This window comes from Poeciliopsis prolifica, unplaced genomic scaffold (genome assembly GCF_027474105.1).
Source record: "Poeciliopsis prolifica strain line A6 unplaced genomic scaffold, Auburn_PproV2 SCAFFOLD108, whole genome shotgun sequence".
Taxonomy (NCBI): Eukaryota; Metazoa; Chordata; class Actinopteri; order Cyprinodontiformes; family Poeciliidae; genus Poeciliopsis; species Poeciliopsis prolifica.
Genome location: NW_026562483.1, coordinates 513,657 through 535,000, shown reverse-complemented (window position 1 = coordinate 535,000; position 21,344 = coordinate 513,657). Strand labels below are relative to the sequence as shown.

Here is a 21,344-nt window from a genome sequence, read left to right as displayed (position 1 = left end):
CCTGCAGCGCGGTGAGCTTGTTCCCGGTCAGCAGCAGCTCCAGGACGCCGGCGGCGCCGTCGAAGGCGCCCTCTCTCACATCCCTCAGCTTGTTGTTGCTCAGGTTTCTGGGGAAGAACCAGAACATCAGCAGAACATCTGCCTCTGATTGCAGCAATTAGTCACGTCCCTCCATCAACGTCTCTCATCGAGAAAGAAACGTCCTTTTCTTTCACGAGATAACACAGAAACCTGCAGACATCAAACACTCGAAACTGGAGGCAGGAGAGGGTGCCTCCAGCAGGCCTCCCCGCGGGCCAGGCCGCGGGGAGGCCTGCTAGTGTTAGCGTCCGCTAGCTAACGTCTGCTAGCGTTAGCGTCTGCTAGCTAACATATGCTATAACGTTAGCTAACATCTGCTAGCTAACGTTTGCTAATGTCTGCTAGCTAATGTGTGCTATAACGTTAGCAGACGTCTAATAACGTTAGCGGACGTCGCTAGCTAGCGGACTTTGTTAGCTAGTGACGTTCTATGAAAGCCACCGGCGGCCATGACAGCAGCTCAGAGCAGCTTTTGGCAGCTGGCTGTGATTCTGCTCATCAGAAAGGAGCGGAACATTCAGGGTAGGAAAAGAATAAAAAAGATGTCAGACAGATATGAAGTCAGCTGCATTAAAGCAAAGCAAACGCGAAGGAGGCAGAGGAGGAGAAGAATGGAGGAAAATGGAAATGAGAGCAAACCAATCTATATTGTCAGTGATGCTGCTGGATGGTTAGAAATTTCCTCTCCAATAAATCAAACACTCGACTCTGCTCCATCTTTCTCCATCTTCTTCTGACACACACACACTCTCTGCAGATAAGGACCGACTGCAAACCTGGACTGAAGATCCATTTTGTTTTTCCATTTATTATTTGATCCATTCGACCTTTATTTGAGCTTTTCTGCATCTCCTCCAACCAGCAGCTCTTCCTCCTCTTATGCTCCTTATCATTATGTTTTTATTATTATTTTACGTGTTTTGATCATGATTTCCGTTTTATTGCATAATAATGCTTCAAAATGTCACCTTCAGTTGTTTTAAAATGCTATAAATATCAAATATGACCTAAAGGAAATTTTATTTTGTAATTTAACATAATGAAATTGGGCCTCTGTCTCTTTAAAAACTCCTGGTCTTTCTGAAGCTCCGCCCCCAGGAAGTTGTCCCAACATGGCTTCTCTGTTAGCTCTTTGACGTTTTTACCAGGGTTCCTCTGAGCAGCAGCTCCTATAAAGAGTTCCAACATTTGTTTGCTAATTGCTGCTGGCTAGTCTGGAGGAGCTGAGTGGGGGAGGAGCTCCACCTTGAAGGCGGGGCTAGGTCCTGCCAGGCGTTTTGCAGACTGAAGGATTTCTCAAACATGAAAGCTTCAAGTCAAATCTCCAGGTTTGTTTCTGATGATAAAAAAACTTTAGAACATAATGTAAACATGATACCGGCCCTTTAAGACAGTTTTCTCATTACATTTCTTTCCCTGGTCGTGTTGGTGTCACACGGTTCGTTCACCAGCTGACCTGACGCCACAGGACGACGGCTCCGCCCACATGGAGTGTGACGCCGACAGTTTTCTGTCTCATCAGCATGAAGGGAAGGAGGTCAGAGCGAGTCGGCCTGAAGAACCCACGTCAGGTTCCCTCAGCCGCTCAATGTTTCCTTCGAGTCGTAAAGCAGAGCTGAGCCCATTTTGATGCTTTCTGCTCTCCAGTAGCTGATAACTTTCATTGTATTTGTTAAATAACAAGGAACAATATGAAAGCTTAATGATGGTGTCTTTGGTTTTATTGCTTAAATATTCTCATTAGTCAGTTTGATGATCAGCAGAAAACAATAATCTGGGTTTTACAGGATTGACACTGCTTGAATGATCAGGTTCTGGAAGATATTTGTTTTCTATTGATTATTATTTACTATTTCATTTTTTCAATCATTGCTCCTATGCATTTCTTTGCATGGTTGTGTCGGATGACCTCAGTAATTATGAAATGTTTTGATCTGCGTTATTGCGCCAGGTTGTGGGTGGAGCCCTGTTGCCATGGTGGTGTATGGCTCATAAGGAAACTGTTTAGATTTGTAGCTGCAGTTCAGTTATTGATTTGGATGAATTCATTTTGGTTTAATCATAAAGCATATGTTGAAATTATGAATAAAATTACAGATATACTTCCATGTAGATGAACAGATATTTTCCAGAAACGAAATAAACTTTATTCCTCCCTCTGAAGTGGATTATTATTGGATCTTCCACACTGACAACGTTTTTCAGATTATTTTGCACCAAATCCATGTTTGTAAACACAAACCTGGAGAACTTTGGTTCCTCTAATTGGTCAGTTGCTGATAAACCCTCTGATTTGATTGGCTGGTCGTCTCATCAATTTAAAAAAAGGCCAAAGGGAAACTTATCCTCATTCAGGATGAAATAATTATTTTATTTTTGATTGATATGATGTGACAATGAGCTAAAAGGACACAGATTCACAAGTTTTAACATTTCAAGTCATAATAATCTGAAAAGTGTGGTGTGCATTTGTATTCATCTTCCTGTAACCTGCTTTGAACGGCTCATCCTAGTGAAGCTGTTGATCTGTTTCATAAAACAAACTGAGTCTCTCAGTGAAAACGCAGTTCAGATGAGAAGTGTGTTTGGAAATAAACGTACATTTTCTTGAGGTTGGGCAGCTTCCTGAACGTCCCAGCAGCTTCCAGGACAGAGATTTCATTATCGTTTAGCCGCCTGCAGAGAACAGGGCAGAGATGGAAGTTAGATTCATTATTTTCTGTTTCACATGCAGCGAGGAAACACAGAGCTCTGAACCATGATGCAGCGGGAAACAAAGAACAATGAAGAAATAAAAGGGAGGAGGAGGAAGAACGATGAATCTTTTCTATGTAGTCATCAATAGCCGCATCGCCCTGAGCCCAGAGAAAACAGCTGGGCAGATAGCAAGCCAGACATCTGCTTTATTGAGGTCATTTGTACTAAAAAGGTGCTAAGAAGACCAACTGTGTGTGTGTGAGGGTGTGTGTGAGGGTGTGTGTGTTTTGTGTGTGAGGGTGTTTGTGTGTGTGTTTGTGTGTGTGAGGGTGTGTGCGTGTCTGTGTGTGTGAGGGTGTGTGTGTGTGTTTGTGTGTGTGAGGGTGTGTGTGTTTGTGTGTGTGAGGGTGTGTGTGTGTATTTGTGTGTGTGAGGGTGTGTGTGTGTATTTGTGTGTGTGAGGGTGTGTGTGTGTTTGTGTGTGTGAGGGGTGTGTGTGTTTGTGTGTGTGAGGTGTGTGTGGTGTCTGTGCGTGTTTGTGTGTGTGAGGATGTGTTTGTGTGTGTGAGGGGTGTGTTTGTGTGTGTGTAGGTGTGTGCGTGTTTGTGTGTGTGAGGGTGTGTGCGTGTCTGTGTCTGTTCCTGTGTAGAGAACACGCCTCTTCCAGTCCGTTGTTCTTATAAAGTCCAGTTCGGTTGGTGAGGTGTGAACGCTAATTGACCTCTGACCTCTGCTCCTCCAAACCTCAGTCTGGGTTCGGTTGACGTGAACTCAGTTTGAATGTGACCGCCAAGTGGACTGAAGACCGCTCCAAAAGCAGGAAGTGGACTACAGTGCAGGGCATTCTGGGTAAATACAACCAAAGCTAACATGCTAGCCTAGCGTTAGCAGCAGAAATGGCTCCTGGTCTTCAGCCAAAGACTAAAGAGAAATCACTAAACTCTGACGCCTCTATCCTGTTTCATCTGGTGAAACAGGAAGTTGTTCTCAGCATCTTCAGAGGTTTTAGTGTCGTTTCCTTCAATGGTTCTAGGTGCAGCGCCCCCACAGGCCAGGAGGGGAACAGGCTGGTTTGACTCAGAACCATAGGAGCTGGAGGTGGAGCAGATGGTGGAGTTCTGGTTCCAGTAGAACCGGGTCGACCGGACCATCAGGAAGTAAGCAGCACAAAATGTCACAAGAAAAAAACAAAATAAAAGTAAATCCAAGTTAGACAGCATGATGCCATACTTAACAGTTAGGATGTCGCCTCTGGCTTATAGGTGTAGCGACGGTCATTTTGTCCATCAGACCTCAGAGCGTCTCCAGAAATGTCTACAAACTCTTTATGTTCTTATAGGAGAGCTCTATTCCTCCAGATGTAGCAGCACTATTAACATTTATTATCAGTTTCTATCAGTAGAAGAATATTCTACAGATATGACATCATGTCAGATCTGATGTCTGACATGATGTCAGATCGTAAGGCCGACGTCGAAAGCCTGACGTCTGCAGGCTTTCGATTGCAGACGTTTTTGGTTTCTTACAGGTCGGTGGTGTGTTCAGGGATGTGCGGAGGAATCCGAGTCAGTTTGAGGTTGGAGCAGTCCACCACGGTGCCTTCACAGCGACATCTCTCTGGACACACTAGATCCTGGAAACACTCCCCACTCAGCCGGCTGCGGTAGTCCTCCTGACCTGCAGGGGGCAAGTGACAGTGGAGGACACAGAAACAGAGAGAAGGAAGAGGGGAGAGACATTAAAACCAGCAAGAAGATGGAGAAAAACCCCCATCAAACTGAGGAGAAAGTTGTGGGTTCAAAATGTTAATACAAAACATTCAGAAACTTTAAAAAATAATTCATGTTTTACGGAGAAACATGAACATCCAGCAGACACACGACCTTCAACCCGGAGGAGTTCACCTCTGTTATTAAACAAGTCTGATTTAATGAGGAATGTGTTTGAGAGCAGCATGACCAGTGATAACAGGAAGTGGTACTGAACTAACAGGAAGTGATACTGTGCTAACAGGAAGTAGTACATTAATAACAGGAAGTTGTGCTGTGCTAAGAGGAAGTGGTGCTATGCTTATAAGAAATGGTGCTGTGCTAAAAGGAAGTGGTGCTATGCTAATAAGAAATGGTGCTAACAGGAAGTGCTACTGTATTAACAGAAAGTGGTACTGTGCTAATAGGAAGTGGTGCTGTGCTAAAAGGAAGTGATGCTATGCTAAAAGGAAGTGGTGCTATGCTAACAGGAAGTGGTACTGTGCTAACAGGAAGTGGTACTGTATTAACAGGAAGTGGTACTGTGCTAACAGGGAGTGATGCTGTGCTAAAAGGAAGTGGTGCTATGCTAACAGGAAGTGGTACTGTACTAACAGGAAGTGGTACTATGCTAACAGGAAGTGGTACTGTGCTAACAGGAAGTGGTGCTATGCTAAGAGGAAGTGAAGGAGCAGAAAACAGAAAGCAGGAGTCAAACTGACAGCTGGTAGAAAAATGCAAAAAATATATTTAAAAATTTTTAAGGGGAAAAAAACACATTAAAATAAAAATCTCCACCTGCAATCAGCTCTGTAAAATTTTACCGGCAGTTTGCGCTGAAATTTGGAATATTTGATGTCAGATTATGATTGTGAAACAAAGATAAAGCAAAACGTTCTCACGGCGTCAGAGGAGTCAGAGCCAAACCCCTACAGGCTCCGAGGCGTGATTGGCCAGGAGAGGCATGTGGGCGTGTGCCGCGCGGTCCCTGGCGCTTGATGGAACCATGTGATGTCACAGTAGGCGGGGCCACATGGTTAGATCAAGCACAAGAGACAGCTGCAGAACCAATCAGAATGAAGGTCCACACAGGAGGAAGGCGGGGCGACAGAGAGCTGCGCCAGTCAGTCAGGGGAGAGCGGGCAGAGAAAGGTCAGGGGTCAAGAGGAGGAGGAGGCAGCGGCGGGAGGGGAGCACAGGAAGGAGAAGCGACAGACAGGAAGAGCTGAAGCAGAGGCCGCCGCCTCCAACAGGGCGTGGCAGGGGGCGGAGCTACACACGGCGTTTAGTGAGAACCACAGCAGTCGGGAATTTAAAACCTGGGAACAACAATGGGAACGTGACGGGGAACAACTCTCTGACAAGACATGAGTCGGACACAGATCTGAAACATCGCCGCCCTGCTGGCAGGAGAACATGCAGCATCTCTGTAAGAGGCTGGAGGCGGAGGAAACGACAGAAATGATTTCATGTCTGAAAGTCTTCCTGTCAGACTTCCTGTCAATGCAACACATGGATCTCACAATAAAGAAGCAAAGCAGGTCATTTAGTGATAAAATGGATTTTTTCCCATCTGTCATCTCCAGCTCAGGCAGACTGGATGGAGAACATCAGCTTTTCATTATTTCTCATTTCTATTCAGGTCAGAACTTTGACTGGGCCGTTCTAACACCTGAATCTGCTCTGATCTAATCCAGACGTCTGTAGCCGTTAGCCTGCAGAGTCCAGCTAAGTAAACCTTTAGATCAGTGTTTCTCAACCTTTTTTGGGCCAGCGCCCCCTGTCCATTATTATCACGCCGCATGAAAGAAGATTATTTGTTATTAAATTCACTCTCACTATTGTTGATGTTTTGATTTTTATGGTTCATGTATTTATCATAAAAAATAATTTCCCAGAGAACAAAAAAGTCACATGAATAGAAATTAATTTTACAGGTGTCTCATAAAAATGCAATGAATGAACAAATAAAGTTAAAATGAGCAGCCAATCAGAGTGGAGAAATATTCTTGTTCTGAAACATTTTCTATTGTTAAATGTTGCACAAAATGACCAGATAAAGGTTGTTCAACCTGTTTAAACTTTGATCTATTTGCAAACAGACTGAACTCTGCAACATTAAAACATGGACAGTTTCATCAATCTTCTTCTTCAGTGGTTCTGTCAAGTTCTGCTGCTGCAGCTCCGTGCTGCCTTCAGGAGCATGGGACATCAGAGTATCATCCAAAGAATTTCACCCACATGGCATTAATGTGCAAACCAGAGTTTTCAGTGGAAAAACAAAAGATCCAGATCATTTTAATGCCACACAAACATGGGACAGAACCATGGATTATATCTTTAAATAGACCAGACTATTAGTTTATTGATTAATAGTTTTACTGGACAGAAATTACACAGAACAAAGCTGGTTCTTAAATCCAAATGAGTCAGACTGAAAGTCACTGAACAGCCTCATGACATTAACACTGGCATGAAAAATAATATGGAATGAATATATAAGATAAAATCTAATTAAAAGCATAATTGTTATTGTTTGTAAAATATATTTATTCTTAGTACTAGTCATTGTCTCAAACCTTGTATTCTTGCCATACAGTCCTCTGTGTTCATTATTGCTCGAAAGGTCTTGCCATACCAGTTTATTCCTCTGTCTTTAGTTTCTTAGTTTATTCTTTTATTTTGTTCTTCATTCGTTTCCATTTAGTTTTCTTGGATTTGTTTTATGCTCTCTTGGTTTATTGCTGTCTTCTTTAGTTTCTTTGCTGTTGGTGGTTTAATTTTATTGTTTGTATTGACCACCAGTCATCTTTCCTCATCATGTCGATCACCTGCTGTGCCGCCTCATCATCACCTGTTTCACCTGATTTGCCCTCATATTGATTTTTCACTGGATTCTCTGATCCTGATTCACATCGTTGCTCCGTTCTACATCCTGGTTTTCTGTTTCTGAGTCTTTTTTTCCCCTTTACCCCCTGCGGTGTGGGGCGGTCGAGGAGCAGACTGTCGTAAACCTTTTAGCTCCAGGATTCTGATGATTAAAATCAGAATCTGTGTTGCTACCATTTCATACCAGATCACCTACGGCGCCGATGTTAGCTCTAAAAAATGACCAGACAAGTGAATCACAGCGCCGTCAGCAGCCGGTGTGACACTGAACTGATGTGGTGAAGCTACCAGTAGCAGGAGAAGCTAACACTAAAGAGAAGGAGAGCTGCTGTCGATGCAGCTGCAGCCTGACATGTTTTAATGTTACACAATACAGTTTTAACAGTTTTTGCTCAAAGTCTAAACCAGTATTGTTGTGGATTTCAAGTGTAACGTTTACCTTGGAGCAAACGGCCCCCAAAGGAATCCCAGCGGCCCCTGCTGTCTTCTGGACGCCCCCCAGGGGGCGGTACCGCACCCGGGGGGGCGGTACCGCCCCGTTGAGAAACGCTACTTTAGAATAAAGATGTATTTTTTAAATATATATTTTTAAATCCTAATTTCTTCTAAATTTCTTTCCATCAGATGTGATATTGATGATAAGATTTTGCAATACTGTCATTGTTAATGTCAAAATAGATGTTAAAAAGTTACATCTTCATTGGTGGAAATTAAATGCAATTATTTCTCAAAATACATCAAAGTCTAATTATTAAAAAATTGTTAGTTTTTTTCATAATTTTAGAGTCTCAGGTTTGCTGCAGCCTTCAACAGGTTTTCTGTAGTCTGATAAACAATCCCATTTGATCACCTGACTGTGTTTAACCATATTTTCAAATGTATTGATATTTATAGATGCTTTCTTTGAATAAACAGAAGAGAAAATAGTCAAATTAAAAATCAGATAACAAGAATAATTTTCTAATTCTGTCTAAACATCATTATAATAACAATGAGTTAACCTTCTTCTCGTGATAAGAAGAACTAAACGATAAAAGATTAATGATAAATATCTGGTCCTAGACGAAACCCAAATGAAACATGTCTGTGTCAGGAGGGATCCACAGGGAGGATGACCCCCGACCCCTGAAGAGCAGAGTGCGGCGCTCACCTGTGCACCTGAACTTCTTGCCTTTGACCTGGCTGATGCGTTTGTTGGCCAGCCGGCGCGGGTGGCTGCAGCGCGCGCCGCTGGTCTCGATGGGATTATCGAACAGGAAGTCAGCCAACCACTTCAGGTGACAGTCGCACATGAAGGGATTCTGGGCCAGGTGGCTGGAGACACACAGGATGATAACAACAATAATGATAACACTGCTGATTTGTGAACAACATTACTGTAAATATACTCCAAATATGGATTCAAAAATAAACCTTAAGGCATCTTGCAGGATGTTTTGCACATTTCCCATCATTTACTGTAATTTAAGAATTACACCATTGTTCAAGGTGGATGCCATTTTAGAATCCTTTCAGCCAATTATTGCCATAAAATGTTCCCCATTTTAATGACCTGAATAAACTTTATGTCACATCAAATATTTTCCAGTTTGGTCGTAATGTTCATAAAATGGTGATGTGATCAAATGAAGCAGAATCTCCCTATGAGTAGTATGGTATTATATCTATGTAATTTTAATAACACCAAGATTAGGGTAAAAGATAGATACCTGATTAAGATTCTGTTAATAGCGGGTAAGAAAGCGATCATGTGGGGGAAAGAGGACCCCCGTGCCAAGAACAATGGACTGGAATAGTGGAAGAAATTTATATCGTAGAAAAACTAACACACAGATTGAGACTGCAACAAGAACAAATGGAAGAAAAATGGACAAAATGGAGTATATTCAGGACAACAGAGAGCGGCAAAAGATAAAGGCCTATGAAACGAGAGACAATAAGGTAATAATGAGTACAAGCTCCCGAGCAACAGTTTTGGTTTCTTTTTATTTTTGGTAGAGGTGGATGTGATGTGTTCAAGTTCATTGTATATGTAAATAAATGTAAAAATTTTCAATAAAAAGTTAAATGTTATAAAAAAAATGAAGCAGAATCAGAAACTGAGGACTTTACTGCGAATCTCAGATCAGTCGTCAACTGGAAGATGATACAATCGTCTTAATGGTTAGCATTAGCTTCTGCTAATGTTTTTATATGTTTAGCTTTAACTTCAACTAATGCTTTTCTGTTTAGTGGTAGCTTTAGCCTAGCTAAGATTCTTGTCTGGCAAATTGGCTACTAGTGAAGCTAATGTGGTTAGTTGTGGCCACGGATGGTATAAAATACAGCCAGTTTTAGTGCAGACATCTATTCTCCATTACAACCATGGTGGCCATTTTGTAAAATGTCCACCAGACCAACAAAATATGTATGATTTATATGGTTTAAAACATGTAGGCTATGACTTGACACTAAACACATTCAACTAATTTACTGTTTCAGTGCAAAAATTACCTTTCCATGACAACCATGGTGGCCATCTTGGAAAATCTAAATATTATCACTAAGTACAATTTCTATAGGTCCAATAAAGTATGATTCGACACCAAAAGTATTTATCTGTGATAAATATTGGGAGCTTTTGTTCAAAAATACATTGTTTTGACAACCATGGCGGCCATCTTGAACTTACAGAGTCTTGATGGAGCGAAGCGGGTCGAAGAGGCCTTTACTGATGCTCTGCAGCTTGTTGTCATACAGAGACAGGAGGTTCAGGTTCTGCAGGTCCTGGAAGGCATTCACTCTCAAACAGTTGATCTTGTTGGCGTTCAGTAATCTGAACACAAACAGTCAAGAAAAGAAGCAGAACATTATGACCACTGAAGGTCAGCTGTGGAGTCCAATATGGTGACAGGAGGTGCAGGAAGCTGTTAGGAGAGGATCAGTTTGATTTTAAAAAGTGCAATGTACTAAATGATGCAGCGTTGAAAAACATGAGCCTTGCATCGTTTTCTCTTCTCTTTATGTAACTTTATTTAGCATCATTTACTCTTGAATTTATTTAATATGATGAAAACATGACTTTCTTTTTAATCTTTTTTTTTCTCCAAAGAGTTTTTGCGGCGCTAGTGGCTCCTATTTTTGACAGTAGGCAGACAGAAAAGAGGGTGATGAGGGAGGGAAAGACATGTGGCAAAGGTCGCCGGGACCGGGAGTCGAACCCGCGATGTCCGTGTCAAGGACTGAGGCCTCCAAACGTGGGCGTGCTGACCCCCTGCACCACCACAGCATGCAGAAAACAGGACTTTTGAAAATAAATCACCTTCTTTTTCAATTCATGTCAGGTTAAATAACCCAAATCACTGCTATTCATTTTTAACTGTGTAGTTTAAAAAACAAAACAAGCCGAGTATTTCATTGTTTGACTCGATCTCTGTTTTCTTACATCCTGATTTTCATTTGCATTTCCACCTTGCATCTCTCTCCTTCTCTGCTCCGGTGTTGTGAAGCTAAAATGCTAAAAATATTTCAGTTTCCTGAAGACTCACAGTAGCTGCAGGGAAGAAAGTCCATCAAATATTCCTTTTGGTAGCTCAGCGATCTTGTTGCCGTAAAGAACCCTGTGAGGGTCAAACAAAGACACAAACTCAGCATCATGTGAAACTCCTTTATTCAGCGACTTCCTGACTGCTTTTTTTGTCCTGCATGTTAGAACGCTTGACGAACTTACAGTGAAGTGAGCGACCGCAGTCCGCTGAAGGCGTCCGCCGCCACGTCGGAGATCTGGTTCTTGCTCAGGTCTCTGTGGACAGAATGAGAGTACGGAAAAAATCGCTAATGGGATTCAACTTGCCAGACAAACGATCAGAAACATGAAAAACGACTAATCAGGAGGAAAAACAGACAGCGACGAAAGGAAGAAGAGAGTCTTAAAATTTGAAGAGACAGCTGAGAAAACAGGTAGAAAGAGGAAAATCAACTGATCCATATGGATCATTATAATGTGTGTGTGTGTTTTTGTCTGGCTATGTGGTTTAACGTGCCTGATGATTTCAATAAATACTCACATTACCGGGACCAATGCCAATGTTGGCATAATTCATGGAGTGTATTTGAAATTTTTGGTATCTAAACAAAACTTTGTCTTGTGTGTATGTGTGTGTTTACTCACATTCTCTTCAGCTTCTTATAGGCTGTAAACGCTCCTGGCGGGACGCTTTTGATCAGGTTCTGCTCCAAACGGCTTCAGGAAGAAAAACATCAGTCAGAGAATCCCTGGTCGGCTTTACAGGGTGAACTTTCTTCGCATAAAAATAGCAAAACAACAGATATTTGTTTCTGTACCATAAGCAAGGAATATGTTTCAAAAATTTAAAATGTTTATTTTTGTTTTATTGATTGAGAAATAAAAGTTTTGTTTTTGAAATAAATCTTTTTCGATTTTTTTTTTGTTTGCTTGTGAAAATATTGAATCAAATCTTCAATTTAGCACAACGTGAACATAGCAACAGTCTTTTCCAGCGTCCGATCAGATCGGTTTGAAGCAGAAATCAACTGAGAGAAGCAGCTTCCATGGCTACTGTAAGCAGATGAAGCTGTGTGGCATATTTACAGACGTACCAGAAACACATCAATACAAAGGTTCCCAGTTTTCTTTGTATGAAAAATAAATGTAGTTAGTTGAGTTACTTTCAGTTGGTCAAACTGGGGATGACAGAACTCTGCAGGTTCACCTGGTCTTCACAGCAACCATAAAACTTTCCTACCATCACAAACAAATTCTCCTGGGACTTCAACTAGACCAGCACAAATAAACAACAATGGCAAATGCTGCAATGGTTCTGTTCCATAATAATTATTAGAACATTTTTTCAATTTTATTAGTTTTAGCTGAAGTCAAACTACCAACCACACTAAAAGTTCAGCTCGGCTAGGTTTTCAACATTTCATTGAAGATTTAGCTTTAAATTTCTACATTTTAATTTCAATAAATCTCTGAATGTTATCAGAGAGGAACCAGCTTCACTGCTATCATGAACAAAAAAATCATAAAATTTACTCCCGAACATCAAGAGACGAGGATTAAAGGATGTGAAGGTGGGGGAAGAGGAAGAGAGGATGGAGGGAAAAAAGGACAGCAAAGGAGAAATTAGAGGAGAGAAAGTGAAGGATGTGGTGAGGTCCCAAGGCCGGCCAGAGGGTCGGCTGTCAGGATGATGAATGGAAACTAATCCAGCCCTCCTCTTCCTCCCCTTCTTCCTCTTCTCTTCACATCCTCCTCCGTCCCTCCTTTTCTCCCTTTATCCATCCATCCATATCTGCCTCCTTTCTATCAGTAATGAAGATAAATTTGAAACTCTGATCTGATTAGAATGAAAAACTAAACATCTTCCTGGATCTGGTTCTGGTTCTGAACTCATTCATATGCCGTTAGTAAACCTGATTTCCATCCAGACTTGAAGGCAACCTTCAAGTCTGGTTCTGACAGAACCAATCAGAACCAAGCCAACCTGAGGAGCCGACTCCTTGCTGAAGGAGAGGCTGAAATGTCTTCAAGGTTTAAAGCAAAATAACCTCAAAACCTCAGAACAAATGAAACAGGAAGTGGGTCACACCTTGATGAAAGCAGAAGCTGATGGAAGCAAGCAATGGCGGCAAATTTAGAGGATGAACACAGAGATTATTGAAGAACTGCCGATACATCAAACTGTTAAACTCTGCTTCTGTCTGGCAACAACATTTATCACAACTGCTCCAAACAGAGAGCATGGCCCTGTGAAACGCCTCCGAACACTGCAACATGCTGCAAACAATCCAGAGGGTGGAGCTCTGTGAAATGCCACAAGATGCAGCAAAAAGCTACAAAACACTCCAACCGCTCTAAACAGAGAAACTGTGAAACACCACAAAACACTACAAAATGCTACAAATGCTGCAAAAGAGTAAATTGTAGCAAAACACCATGAAGTGCTGCAAAATGTGGAAAAATGCAGCAAAATGCCACAAAAAAGTAATTCTTTAACCTAGAATACATCCAAAATGATCACAATAAGTCAAATGACACAAAATAATTTCCAGGCATTTATAATTAGTACCAATAGAAATAAGTTTGTTTTACAAAGAGTATTTTATGTAAAGAAATGTCTGCTAAGTGAGAAAAAATACATTTATGCAGTTGTTTTATATCAATGATCACATTAGGAGTTGTGAAAAGAACTCTGGTAGAAATGTCCTGCAAAGTTTCTCCTTCAGTCACAGAGCAATCAAGCAGCTATCCTCTGCACAAACAGGTCGGGGACGCCGGTCGATACGGATATCAAACATGTCCCCTGGTGGAACGTGTGTGTGTGTGTGTGGTGTGTGTGTGTGTGTGTGTGTGTGTGTGTGTGTGTGTGTGTGTGTGTGTAACATCAGAACTTCAGGCTTGTATTGATGCATTTGAGACGTTTTTCTTTCTATCGTAGTAGTAGCTGTGGGCAACATGGACTTAAAATTTTCATCATGACATTTTTGTGTTAATATTGTGACAATAAAAATGACAATAATAACTATTTAAGACTTCCTTTTTTTTTTTTTTTTTTAGAAAACTGTGTTGCTGTAACAAAATGACAAATGTGCACAAATTCTTGTCGATATTCCACTAATATCAAACAACAAAATTTCTCACGTGAAAAGTTTGGTTACACAAAAATCATTAAAATTTACACAATGCCTAATCACCACCAACTACTTCCTGTTATTGTCTTTGACGTGGTTTACACCAGTAGCAACATCCTGTATTTGATCATGTGACTCATGATGTGAAAAAAGTGTTTCTGTTGCAGTAAAAATTAAACCAACTTTGATATGCTCAAACTAACCACGTCACCCTAGCACCAATAGCTAACCAAAATGTTACCTTTACTCACCCCTATTTCATTAAACAAAAATCTTAGCTACACTAACGCTAAACTACTGAACACATAGATAAATTAGCAGAAGCTAACACTAACCCAATAAACCAGAGCGAAAACCCAATCAGCTGCAGGGAAAGTGAAGTGAACCCAGGCTAGCTTACATTTCCACAATGCCCTCTGGGAGGTTGGCTGGGATCTCCGTCAGGCCTTTCCGCCGGCAGTCCACGATGTTGTTGTTGCAGCTGCAGCTGGGGGGGCAGACTGCGACTTGAGGTGCACACGCCCTCGGCTCTGTCTGCGCCGGACCTGCAAAAAGCAACGAATAGCCAGTTTCTGCTTTTGTTCCTCATATTTTCAGAACAGTTATTTGGCACTCAAAGCCAGAAACAAAAAGACTTTTTTGCAGCCTGGAGCGGCGTTTCTACTTCCTGCTGCAACTGAAGTTTTATCCATAATTTCTAATATTTCAGGATATTTCTTTACTACTGGGTCCGTCTCCTTAGAATGAACTTTAATCTTGGCAGTGGCTGCTGTGTTGTTTTTGAGGCATAAAAACCTTTTGGGAAAACACGCAATCTTTGATTTGAAGAAGGAAGAAACTGAATCTTAATGCTGCTTATTATTTTGCCAAAATATGCACAGAAAATATAAGTGGATATGAGCAAGAAGAGAACGGAGAAAAAGGAAGCAGCTCACATGGAAACAGAATAAAAGGAAGAGGCGATAAATACTGAGGAGCTGTGGAGAGTCTTTCATGACATGAAGAAAAACAGATGAGGAGGAATGACGAGATTTTAAATCAATATTTTTCAACGTTCATGTGTTATATTCATGTTTCAATGATAAGCAGTCCTCCCCTCTCCAGGTGGCAGCAGAGCTCAAACTAATCAACAGTAACGAACTGACTCGGGCACACCAGGATTTTCAGTGCTGACGGAGAGGTGGTGAAATAAAAAATGGTGGAGGCTTTCTGATTTAACGTTGCTGTGGCCTTAATTTCTGTAACTTTTTCTGAATATGTTTGATTGGTTTCCCCTACATGCCTCCAAAATTCCTCATAACCGTGTGTTATGAGGCTTTCATCTGGAAGCCTCATAACACACGGTTTGTTTGAACGAAAACTAAAGAATTAAATGTTTCTGCCGACTCACCGTTACAGATGAAGTCCTTTCTGGACGTCGGGGACGTTGAGGCCCCTCATGTGAGCCGGAGACATGCACTGCGTGAAGGGGGCCAAGCCCCGCCGCGCCCTCAGCCAATCAGAGAGCCAGGCCAGGTGGCAGTCACAGTGGAGGCTGTTGGAGTGCAGACGGCTGCGAAGAAGACGAGGAAGGCGAGAGAGACCGTTAATCTGGACTGGACTAGTAATCTCAATCTGGAGAAATGGAAAAGCTGGGAATGAAAACAGGAAATAATGTGGAAGAATACTAGTTTTCTCTGCTTTTTAAAACAAATTTTACTTTGATTTATGCACAAACATGACTTAAAATTTAGGAAAATATAAAAAATGTCTCTGTTTTATAATTGAACACTGAGCTGCTGTGTGAAAGTTTATCTGAACCAGAAAACAGCTGAGATTTTAAAAAGATTTATTTTACTCCAAAAGCTCACACTGAGAATTCATAAACTCTAATCATGATGATAAATATCGCTCCAGACGTGAGAAAACAAGTTACAGAAATGTTCCAAACTGTAAGTAATGTAAAATACACAAGGCTACAGGTATTTATATAATTAACACGTTGCTGCAGAAAGCATCAGGTGCAGCACAGAGACGAAGAGCAGCAGAAGGAGGAAGAGGAAAAGCAGAATGTGTTGTCAGCGTTTTGTGAGCCAGCCTCTCTTGGCCTATAATAAAGCAGAGGACAAATCCTGTTAAGGAGCAAGAAGCTCGCATTGAAGCTAGCAGCAGGCGGCAGATTTAATACCGCGCCCCATTATAAATCCAGGTTATAGTCACGGCACCGCCTGGAGAAAGCCATGTCCCGGCCCGCCCCCCTACCGAGCCCTAATTACTGACAAGGAGGATTAAAATGACGAAGAACGGATCTGCTTCTGACCGCAGGACGCTTTAACGAGTCCGGATACGGGCTGTCGTAGGTGACACACACACACACAGTCACACACACTCCTTACCTTCATCCTAACCGTAACCAAAACTCAATTCACACCTTAGTCCTAAATCTGACCCCTAGCCCCAAAACAGCGTCCCCAAGCCTGGTCCTCTGGGGACCAGGCTTCGGTCCCACAAGGAGCAGCAGGTCCCCACAGTGTAGCAACTGTGTGTGTCAGGAAAATGGTCCTCGTAAGGTACTACAAACAAACACGCGCGCACACACACACACACACACACACACACACACCACACACACACACACACACACACACACAACACACACACACCACACACACACACACACACAGTTGTTTGTTCCTCAAACAGACATCCAGGCAAAACTGATATGTGGTTTAGAAAAAATTAAGTAAAATTCTGAAATAAAAATTTGAAAAGTGTGGTGTGCACATGTATTCAGTGACACCCCAAAATAAAATACAGTAGATCAAACCAGGTTTTACAATCTGAAGAGTTTTTGAGCTGTCAGGACAGTCAAATAAATCTCATTTAGAAAAAAAAAGTGTGTGTATGTATGTATGTATGTGTGTGTGTGTGTGTGTGTGTGTGTGTGTGTGTGTGTGTGTGTGTGTGTGTAATACTCACAGCGTCCGAAGCTTGGGCATGTGGTTGAAGCTGGACAACGGGATAAGGGTGATGTTGTTGTTGTTGAGGGTGCTGCAGGACAGAGAAGACAGGACAGTGAATAATCACTTGATTTTTATTTTTGATATCTTTAAAACTGTTTGGTTTATTTTATTGAACAAGTTTTATTTATTCAAACTCTTAAGTTTGTTTAACTCCATCAGGTTCAGATTCTGATCCACCAATCAGTTCGGTGGAACTTTATAATTCAATTTATAAAGAAAAATAAAAACAAGGAGTTGACCAATTGTCGTAGAGTAAACTGCTAAAGAGAGGCAAAAACATTAGACATAAAATCAGTAAAGATGTTGCATGCAATAAACAAGAATTATTTTCATTTTCAGAGCTGCCATGTTAGATTAAACCAGCATGAACAATGGAAGACAGACTGGAAACTGAAACCGCTGCTGTATGAGGCAAAATGGAAAATACTGCAATAATATTTAGATTTAAATGTTTGGAGGAGTGAACATGTTTATCTCAGAAAGATTTCAGCCACAACTTCACCTCTTCAATGCGGCTTGTAATATTTTGTACCAGAAACTCATAGAAATCTGCATGTCATCTGCAAAATATTGTACTCAGGCGAGATTCAACCCAAAAGAAGCAGAAAAAACATTTTGAAAACCTGGCCCAATAAAGCATTCCTAAGGACAGCAAGGCTTGTCACAGGCGAAGTTAGATTTCCCAACTTTCCAGGGTTTTCAGATTGTGGGATGAAACTGGAGTAACCGGGAGCCAGAGCTGGTGAGGAGTTAAACCCACAACTTTCTGGCTGTCAGACAAAAACATCTGAAAATCTGAAATACATTTTCCTGTTTCTCCAAAGTTCGCAGGACGTAGAGAACTGAAGGATCCAGTGTCACAGTTCTGCTGCAGAATTTCTGTTTAAAAAGTTCCTGACTTTCCGTCATGTTTCAGTGTTTGGGTCCAAAAACATGAACATGAATTAATTTAATCGTTTTTCTGCCGGGCGCGATCTGCAGCGTCTCAGTCGTCATATCGACCCGGACAGGAATGAACAACACTGCCGTCTGTCATTACCGCATGCACGCACACACACCCACACCCAGCACAGTGTGTGCTGGAGAAACACTACCCTTATTGATTTCCTGTAGTTTTCATGCAAAGACGTGGAGAAGATAATTCCCCCTGGGATGATACTGACAGACTGGAACAAGCTGCTGGCACACTAACATGCTAACATGTCTTTTATAAAGCAAACATGAATAAATATAGAAAGTACACTAACATAAATTAGAACAATTTAAATGAATCTGTTAATAAAATCTAGTTTAATATTTTGCAGTTCAAAAACGGAAAATGAAAATTGTTCATTGAGAAATGTCTAATTTTCCCCAATATTTTAGTTTTACTCATAAAAAAAAGAAATGTTTCAATTTAGCTAAAAAACGAGAGCAAAAATAATCAACAAAGAAAAAGGCCTTTCTTTGCTGACCACAGGGTTTAATATCAAGTTTATTTCTGAATATTTTCATTTGTTTTGTTCCACCAGGTTTATTAAACACTGGAAACATAAAACTAAATAAAAAATGAGCCCCAGACTCGTTAATTTACTTGCTTCCAGACTCTTTTGAATCTCTTCAAGCAAGTAAACAACAACAACCTGCTGCAGCTGCAGCGGCAGCTCGGGTCGCCTTTCTGCTTCTGATAAACTTTCAAGGATCACTGGACAGAAAACTAAACTGGTTCCCTTTACATGTCAGCTGCAACCAGTTCAGTTACAGGTAAGAACCAGTTCATTGAGAGCTGGGAACCGGTTCTCCCAGGGGAACGGACCGGGTCGGACCCAGGGTTAGCTGAGCCGCCGTGTTTCCAGCCAGTCACGATCTGCCTGTTTTTGCTTCGTCTCTTTCTGTCGTCCCGCAGGCCGGCCTTTGAGCAGATCCAGTTTCACACATGAGCAGCCGCTCTGGTCAGAGCTGATTCCACACCATATATAATTTAATTGTGGAATAACAATAATTTCCCTCTGTAATTTTGCTGTCAGTTATTGTGGCGGTGCGGCCCCCCGGCAGGCGGCTCCGGCCAGGGTAAACATGGAAAACCATGCGCCCATCCAGAGCGGACCTCCAGGTTCCGGACGTTTCTTATTTTACTCGCTTCCACACTCATTTGAAACTTTTCTAGTTTGTTTCAGGCTGTGAGAGAAACAGGTGCATTTCAGCGTCTTACAGGAAGTTTAGATTTCATTTGTTCATGAGAAAACTTCACAAGGGAAACTTTTAACCACCAGAGTTTCTTATTATATTAACGACAAATAAAACGTATCTTGTTATGACAAGAAACTTTGTTTTGACGACATAAAATGTGTGTTGTTATGAAATCTTTCTCTCTATAACGATGCAAAAACTCAGGAAAACAAGAAAGATAGTCATCATAAGAAACTTATGAGGAGTAATTTTCTCATAATTTGAGAAAGTTACTCCTCACAATGAGAAAAGAAGAAACGTTGTGGTTAATTTAAACGAGATGATTTATCTGGTTACATGAAGTCATTTGCGTTGCTTTAGCAGAACGTGTTGCCCTGATTGATGAATGAAAGGCGTCTGATTGGATGGCCAACCTGCTCATTAAGACCGTCTGCTGGACACAGGGTGCTGCACTGGATTTTACTTATAAACATCTTTATGAATAAAATTATTTTCCTTCCTCATTATTTTCATAAAGTGAAAGGAGGTCAGAGGGCGTGAATACTTCAGTGCTTCCTGTAGAACCAGTTGTATTAAACCACTTGGATTAAACCAGTCGGATTAAACCAGTTGGATTAAACCAGTAAAATTCAACCAGTGGGATTAAACCAGTCAAATTAAACCAGTTGGATTAAACCAGTCAAATTCAACCAGTTGGATTAAACCAGTCAAATTCAACCAGTGGGATTAAACCAGTTGGATTAAACCAGTCAAATTCAACCAGTGGGATTAAACTAGTGGGATTAAACCAGTTGGATTAAACCAGTCAAATTAAACCAGTTGGATTAAACCAGTCAAATTCAACCAGTGGGATTAAACCAGTCAAATTAAACCAGTTGGATTAAACCAGTCAAATTCAACCAGTTGGATTAAACCAGTGGGATTAAACCAGTTGGATTAAACCAGTCAAATTCAACCAGTGGGATTAAACCAGTGGGATTAAACCAGTTGGATTAAACCAGTGGGATTAAACCAGTTGGATTAAACCAGTGGGATTAAACCAGTTGGATTAAAGTCTCTGGTTTATCAATAATCCAGAACTAAATGGCTTATTTGTCGCTTTTTCCTTTTAATTTGTCTGAAAACTGCAGTGACCTCTGCAGCGATGGAGCAGTGTGTGATCCCTGACGCGCGTGTGTGTGTGTGCGTGTGTGTGTGTGTGTGTGTGTGTGTGTGTGTGTGCGTGTGTGTGCATGTTTCCACGGAGAGCTGCTCGTTTTCTCTGCAGTCTTGACTCAGCATGAACATGTGTGCTGGTTTCTGAAGCTGCATGGGATGCGGAGAAAACCCTGTTGCAGCAAAACAGGCTCTGCGGTTAGTGAAGGAGGAGACGCCTTCACTGAGACACAGAGCGATGCGATCAGGTGTGTCTTTGTGCAGCCTCCACCCAGAGATCAACGCCTCGCTCGTCAATCTGGTGGAATCACCGGAACAGGTTGCGAGTCCAAATCCTGCGTCTTCCTCCGATCTGAGGCTAAACCAGCCCGAGGACACAGACATCACAGGGTGATGGGAGGATTAACTCTGAAGCATTCTGGGTAATTTATGCTCCACCATCAGCACCAGAATCTAAACACTAACAGCAGGGGAGTCCAAAGTGTGGTGCTGGGGACATTTGTGGCCCACTAAAGGAGCTTTGTGTGGCCCCTCTCATTTTTATAAACTAAAAATTATTCTTTGACTAACAAGTTGAGAAACTGAACAATTTCTAGACCTTTTTAATTCAAATATTACTTGTTAATTTGTGTCTGTTTTAGCTAGCTGTTTGCTATAAAGTGTTGATTGCTAGCAGTGAATATGTGAACAGACAAACATTGGAGTTTTGTTTTTGAGCCTTAACCAAGAGGGAATGTTCCTATCTGGTCCTCGGTGGGTTTTATCCGACCCTGGAGGAACCCACACATTCACAGGGAGAACGCGCCACATCATCCCTATCGAATGATGAACATCAGTTCATCATCCATCCCTATCGAATGATGAACATCAGTTCATCATTCGATAGGGATGGGGGTTGTAGTTGCCATGGTTACGCATCATAACAACTAAGGTAAAGTAAAAAAGTGGGAATAAAAAATCCTTCTTG

The 21,344-nt window shown here is 41.5% G+C and overlaps 1 pseudogene; it reads right to left on the bottom strand.

Moving 5' to 3' along the window:
* Nucleotides 1-21,344, bottom strand: part of LOC129354339 (slit homolog 3 protein-like) — a 184,987-nt pseudogene that overhangs the window by 33,579 nt on the left and 130,064 nt on the right.